Source organism: Calonectris borealis, chromosome 4, assembly GCF_964195595.1.
Source record: "Calonectris borealis chromosome 4, bCalBor7.hap1.2, whole genome shotgun sequence".
Taxonomy (NCBI): domain Eukaryota; kingdom Metazoa; phylum Chordata; class Aves; order Procellariiformes; family Procellariidae; genus Calonectris; species Calonectris borealis.
The window spans coordinates 11,285,413-11,292,480 of record NC_134315.1 but is presented as its reverse complement, the minus strand read 5'-3'; the positions used below and the strand labels follow the sequence as shown (position 1 = coordinate 11,292,480).

The window sequence follows — 7,068 nt, the reverse complement described above, 5'->3', positions numbered from 1 at the left end:
ACATGCATCTTCACCATGTACGTACTACCTGTTTCTGCTGTGGACAGGGGGAGAAAGGGGATGTCCAAGGGCCAGGGCAAGCAAAGGGGAGAGCAGGGGGTGTTCCCCAGCCAGCTGCCCAGCGCTCCCACTTGGGCACCGAAGCTCAGGCGCTGCTCGTGCTGTGGCCATTCTCAGGGAGAACCAAGAGCAAAGCCCCTCGGCAGTCTCACTCCCATGCATTTGCCGGTGGCCCAAACTTTGGCTGCGGTAGGACAAACTGCCGCGTAGCCAGAAGCTCGGGTGCAGAGCCACGCCTCTGCAGGGGAAGGGTTTCCCCAGCTATGGCAAGAGACCGCGCAGGGCTGGGAGGGCTCTGGGAGGAAAGCCAGACGAGGCTCCTGTGCTTCCCAGCCGTGTGGAAAAACACCCCTAAGAGAGAGCTGTGTGATTGCAAGTGAGAACAGGCCTGCTTTCTCAACCAAAGAGAGAGCAAGGTCCGCAAGGTCATTTGCTCGACCTCTTTACTTCCCGGGATTATTTTCATTCCCTTTCGGAAGGCGCTCCTGGAGCTCTTCCTTTGAGGAAGATCTGCCGTTAGATCTGATTTGGGCAGAAATCATGTTCCTCCTGGGCGCTGCTCTGTCAGCTCTCTGTCAGCAGCAGGCTTCTAAAATGGTGGCTTTTCAGCCTGAAAACGGAAATCCAGCTGTGAAGGGGTTTGCTCAAGACTCGGCTCATTGACAGCCACAGAACTCCCTCTTTTCCAGGCAGAAGACGGCCCTGCAGAAGACGAGGTTCTTCAAAGTCTTCCTCTTGTTGCTCCCAGTGGCTCTTGGTGAGTTTGCTTGAGCAAACATCTGAAAGCGACAGCCTGGCTGTGCTGGATGCCAGCTTTCAGCTGGCCAGCTTTCCTTTTTTGGCCGATACGTGTGGAAACTCCTGTGGCCCAAGTGCTTCCTGAGTATGTCCTTGACTGGGACTTGCTTTTGGACGACCAGTGAGAGTGGTAGTCTGCCAGCCATGCTGCTGCTCTGGCTCCTAGACCAAACGGCTTGCTTAGTCTGCAAGTCTGCGAGAGAAGGGCGTATGTATTTCCAAGCCTGAACTGGGAATTCCCAGGGGGGCCGTGCGGGGAGACCGATGGAGAGGCACCTCTCCTAGCCCATGCAGCCTGGTCTCGGTGCTCACTGAAGCAGTGAGGGGCAATGGGGAATAGCTGTGGGGCACCGAGCACACCTGAAGATCGGGGCTGCGCCGTCCCCTGACGCCTGGGGTGATGGCTCCCGGTCAGAGGCGCGTCCTCTCTCTGCACCCCCACGTTCCCCACCTCCTCAGCTAGCCTGCTGCCCCACTCCCAAGGCACCAGGGAGGAGACAATGTGACTGCAGGGATCGCTAGCAAGCCTAGTCAAATAACTGTCTCTCGGTGATGTGAATTGCAGCTGGTGTTTACTGTGGGACCCCACTGCCAGCGTGGACAATGCGGGCCAAGGGACTGATAGAGGTCGGTGATTGTAGTGGGACAGGCACCTCCTGCAAGGGAGCGCTGCTGACAGTAGCTGTCACACATAAATCACGGGCTCTTCTGCTTCCACGCAGGGTGACCCAAAGAAGCAGCAGCTTTTGCCGTGTCTTCCTAGGGAAGCCTCTCCCGGGAAGCCCCGGCAGCTCTGCTAGTGGGTTCTCTAATGGAGCGTCTTTCCCTTTCAGGAGCTGACGCGTGTGACTGCAGCAGACCTGAAGACCCTGAGGTAGGAGATGTTTCCTGAGCTGGAATTGGGTCTGTGCAGAAGCGTTAGCCGACCTCGTGCTACCTGCGCTTATTGTCCTTAATAGCCAGGGCTCCCGTACTTCCCTCCTGCCTTTGCCTTTTGCTCAACCTGGTGAGGAAGGGAAGCACTCGCAAAGCAGGGAAAGCATGTGGGTCTCTGTTCCTTGCTGAGCTCAGACGCTCCCCAGAGGGGATGGGCCACTCTCTGACAAGATCTGCTTTGCTGTTCCTGCAGGAATTTGCATGGTTTTTTGGAGGAGCAAACCCAAAAGTTGCAGCTGCTGCAGGAGGAGTTGGCTGAACTGAGGGTGGAGACCAGGAGTATGAAGAAGGTGATCCTGCATTTTGGGGAGGGAGGCTTGGCTGGGCAGAACCCCTGAGAAAGCGCTCTTTGGGATTAGTGGTGGGCTCAGAGTGCTGACCACAGCAAGGCAGCCTTTGCCAGAGGCTTGCTGGGTGAGCTTCTGCGCCGCACAGGCCCTTCTCCAGGCCCAGTTCAACCGGGCCGCCTCAGGCAGCGGAAGACTTCCAACATCCTTCCCTTTGGCGCGCCGGCGCCTCTGGCTGCTCTGGCCGGGCCCCTGAGGCGGTGGTGAGACCCAGGCACGCTCACGGGGCCAGCCGTCACTGGCAGGGCCTGAGCCCATCTCCTGGCTGACCTGGAGAGCGTGGAGGGTGGGGAGGAGGGTGTGGGGACCCCCGTCAACCCACCTCGGGGCCGGGGCCAGGGCCGTGGCCACAGATATGTTCTTCCTCAGTCCTCGTGGCTCACGTCAGCCGCAGAGAGTCTCTCAGCTCTGCGGACAAGGCTTGCCTTGCCTTGCGTTTCTGACACTGGCCCTTCGCTGCTCCGGGCGCTAGTAGCCACGCTGAACTGTGCACTGATGTGGTCCTTTTCTGTGCTTGTTCATGGCTTTCTCAGGAAATGAACCTGGCATTGTCCAAGATGTCTCTGGAAGTCTACGTCCAGATGTCTGACTGGGCCCTGAAAAGCGCTGGTATGGACACAAGCAGCCCAGTCTCCTTGCCCTGCGCTTGTCTGTAGCACTCCCCAAAGGAGGCTGTGCTCCAGGCGCTGCTCTCCAAAGTGGGGGAGCTTAAATCTTCACGAGGTCCAAGAGCAAGGCTGTGGCAGAGCGGCTCTCTCAGACTCCCTCCCAGTCCTGCCCTCGGCCTCTGCGCAGGTGCCTCGGGCGCTGCCCCCGCACACGTTCCTGTGCTGACGGAGGGGCTCTCTTCCTCTCCGCTGCATTTGGAAAGGGAACGGCTGGGTCATCCTTGGCTGCCCACAGAGCAAGCCCTCAGCTTTGGTCTGCTGTCATTCACATGGGCGCCTGCTGCCTCCCAGCACCCTCAGACCTTCTCGTGGCGCTGTGAGAGAGGCAGTCACCAGGCACGTGGATGCTGTCATCGCCATGCGCAGCTGGGCACCGCCACCAGCGTGCTGATGAGGACAGGACTGACAGACGTGGAGCTGGCCGGCGGTGTCAGAAATAGTGTCTGAGCACCAAGTCCTCCTACTCTGTGGCCTCTTGCAGTCATCTGCTCTCCCTTCTTTACAGGTGCCAGCATTGACAGGCAGAGAACTTCCAAGACCTATGACTGCAAAGAGTGGACCTACAGGGTTTTATCGTTCTTTTGCACTGCCAACCCTCCTGATACTATTTTGCAGGTATCGTAGCGGAAATCATCAGTGCTGGTCTCCTTCCTTCCTGCAAAGTTGGGGACTGACCGCCTCAGGGGCTCTCCCCTCAGTCCAGTGGTACTGCTCACACCCACAGTGCTGATGAGGCTCCTGAAACCAAAGCTTGAACACAGGGCTGGGCTTGCTAGAAATCAGTGGTTCCCCTCAGGAGGGGAACAGAGCGGAACTGCTGCATCTTGCCCACAGTCCTCTGTCACAGCTGGGTGAAACACTTTCTCCCTGCTGACCCCATTTCCACGGTCGTCCCGAACAGTGCCTTTTTGGGGGTGGGAGGCGGGAGGCAGGGGGTGCCCTGCAGAGCCACTGGGCAGCGAGGTGTTTCTGTAAGGCCCCCAGCTAGGATGGTCTCATAAGCGGTATTCTCCTCTTTTCTGCGGAGAGCCCCCTTTGTCAGGCAGGGAAGGAGCCCACCCTCTTCTGTCCACTTCCTCACAGGCGCCTAATTTTTGAGCTGAAATAGACCCCACAGACACACCGGCGCCTATGCTTCAAGCTACATGAGCAGTTGTGTTGGCCCCAACGCTCTCTCACACTTCATTGCTCTCACGCTCTGGTTGCAGCCGGATGTTTCCCCAGGAAACTGCTGGCCTTTACAAGGGCATCAGGGCCAGGTTGTCATCAGGATGCCAGCACAAGTCCATCTGACTGCCATCAGCGTGCAGCACATCGACAAAGAAGCATCTCCATCTGGGACCGTCAACAGCGCCCCCAGAGACATCGCTCTCTTTGTAAGTCTCTGCTGGGCACTTCGGGCTGGGATGTGGCCCCGGGGGAAAGCCGTGACAGGGACTTGCTTGCTTTTGTGCATCCTCTGAGGTTTGTGTCCTGCTCTCTCCTGAGCACTGCAGCGCCCTCGCGGGATGTTTCAAGGGCTCTAGAGGTTTCATCCCTCTCAGGACTTAGTCTGGCCAAAGCACCTCAGGGTTCTTGACCAAAACTCAAGGCGGAGACTGAGCTCCACCCTAACCGGTGCTAGACTACTGCTAGAGCCCCCGGAGAGGCTGGGTAGATAACAGGGCTGATCCAGCGCGTACATCCCCTCTTTGTCGGGACGAGTCTGAGCTGCTCTCCTTGTGCTTTGCCCCTGAGGGAGTGGATGCGGACGGAGAAGAGGAAACTCTCCTTGGGACGTTCCTGTATGACGTGGCAAAAGAGCCCCTTCAGACCTTCTTTCTGAAGGTAGGGTCCAGGCACAGGGACAAGATGCCGGAGAGCAAAACAGGTTTGCCTGCAAGTCCGTGGCAGGAAGAGCATGAATCCTTTCTCCCTGGGCCCAGGGGCCCAGGCCACCGCCGAGAGAGACCTGGCGGGGTTGGGAGGGCTGAGTGGCCTGCGGTGGTGGTAGCAAAAGGACAGCAAGGGCAGGGTCACACCGTGGGAGCACGAGTCATGAGAGATGCCTGGCTGCAGCCACTGCCTCAGCAGAGCCAGCTGCACACGCGGCCACTCCGCCCAAGCAACGTCCTTGTGCCGTGGAGAAACAGGGATGCCTGGTGGCAAAAGGTGTCGGGCAGCACCATCGCTCCATGCTGTGGCCTGCTGGCAGGCTGGACAGCGTGCCCCTTCTCTCCCGGTGCTCTCCCGCTTGCCAGGAGGAAGGCAGGCAGAGCGGACAACGGGAGCCTGGTGGGGTTGCACACCAGCTGCCCCACACATAGGAGCACCTCCCCGGCCTCTCTGTTAGCACACAGCAAGCAGCAGAAGGAAAGGGGCAGAGGGAAGGGAGTTGCAGCCCCAACCGGGCCGGCATGCAGAGGATGCCAGGTGCCTTCCTCCTTGCCATGTCCCCAGCCTCCCCAGCAGGCCCGGTACCAGCAGTGAGCCTCAGATGTCCACAGCCGCTCCCACCCACGTTTGGGAGCTTGCTCCTGAGCAGGAGCAGGGCTAGCAGGGGGCGATACCGTTGATCGCACTGTTGCTCTTAACACCTCCGTTTCCATTTCCCTCTTTTCTTCACAGAACGCGCCGCTTCCCAGAGCCTTTTCGTATATCAAACTACTCGTGAAGAGCAACTGGGGAAACCCAGCGTACACCTGCATTTATCGAGTGCAGGTTCATGGGAAGAGGGCAAACCCAGAAAGCCTCAGCTGAAACCGGCGAAGAAAGGCAAAAAAAAAAAAGAAGAGAAGGGAGGGGGGGCAGAAATAAATGCTGTGGCCGTTCAGATCGGTGTAGAAGATTTGTCTCCAAAGTGGGGTGCGCGAGAAGATCCATCCGGGGGAGGGCGGGAGTGCGCGCTGACGTGGCCACTGGCAGCCTGCAGGCGGGGGTTGCAGGGTGACCAAAATCATTGGGGCAGCCCTCGGGGGCTCCCAGGGCCAGGAGCTCCTCCGTTCCTTTCGCGATAGTGGGGCCGGAGGAGCAGATGGAACAACTTGGGCTAGCACCTTCCCAGCAACCAGGCTGCCCGTTTGTTGATTAACCCATAATTTCTGTAAAATGGGGGTGGGTGGGGAGCCTGTCTGACTGGCCTGTCGGAAACCCCATTCCTCACCCCATGAACGTCGCTGTTCTAGCTCTCGCTACCTCTGTCCATTTGTGGCCGGTCGGGCGGCAGCTGTGTGGCCCCAGGGGAGCCCACAGGTTCTCCCCGCCCTGCTCAGCCCTGGGGAGCCCCAGTGTGATGTCAGAAAATCTTCAACAGTTGCGAACAACTAATAACCAGGAAGGAGCTGCGTTCCTGGAATAACGTGACCTCCTCCGCAAATGACATCTTGTTTTAATGAAGTAGCGCCAACTGTTCATTCTCTTTACTTTTTAAAGAATAAAATTCTTTCCCAGGATTTTATCTGAATGTAAAATAAGCATTATTCCCTTCTCTATTTAAACATGTGGCTGCTTTAAAAATGTAGGTTTGAGCAGCAGAGAGGGTCAGTCTTGACTATGATGAGCAAGTTAACTATGTGAAAAGTTTGGTTTTAAACACATGGACAAATGTACCTCCGCCCTGTTTTGGAAGAGCTAAGTGAGGAAAACAAATCATGCTCTTCCATACATGATATCTCTTTTTGAAATGTCATTACAACAGGTCCCCAGCTGGAAAAGAAAGAGCAAAACACAAGGTGCAGCAATGCCTAGGAATACTAAGAAGTTCACTTCTTAAATGTAAAAAAATGCAATGTGAAAGAACCTGGAGGTATTAACTTCTAGACTGGAGTTTTGCAGTGCCCTGAATATATATGTAAAGGAGATTAAAGTATATAACTGTTCATCTCAGAAAAACTTTGCTTAGTATATAATAACTTCACAGTTTATTGTAAAGGAGAATTGTTATCTGCTTATTCTTTTACACCACATTCATCACTGATACCTTGTGATCTGTCATAGAGGCAAGTGCCCCAGGGTGGCAAGGAATATTTCATTACCTGAGGACGACAACAGAGTAGCCCTGCAGTGTGTATTTGGGGCCTTTTAGGACAAAATTATTCTAATTTCAGAAAACATGAGGGTAAAGCAAATATTAGCACAAACTAAAGTCATTAGCAAATGAAAGATAGTTTTTCAATATATGTATGTATGGAATGGTCATTTTGTTATATCTAGAAGCAGCCGATGATTTTTTAGGCCACTCTTGCCTGATGACATAGGTGGGCGAGTGACTGGGCGAGTGA

General features: G+C 55.8%; 1 long non-coding RNA gene across 1 annotated transcript; it reads left to right on the top strand.

Annotated features, from left to right (window-relative positions):
• Positions 1–4,556: 4,556 nt before the first annotated feature.
• On the top strand, positions 4,557–5,585 carry LOC142082402 (uncharacterized). The gene is made up of 2 exons (XR_012673697.1): positions 4,557–4,636; positions 5,417–5,585. It is a non-coding gene; the product is annotated as an uncharacterized LOC142082402 (long non-coding RNA).
• The last annotated feature ends 1,483 nt before the right edge of the window (positions 5,586–7,068 follow it).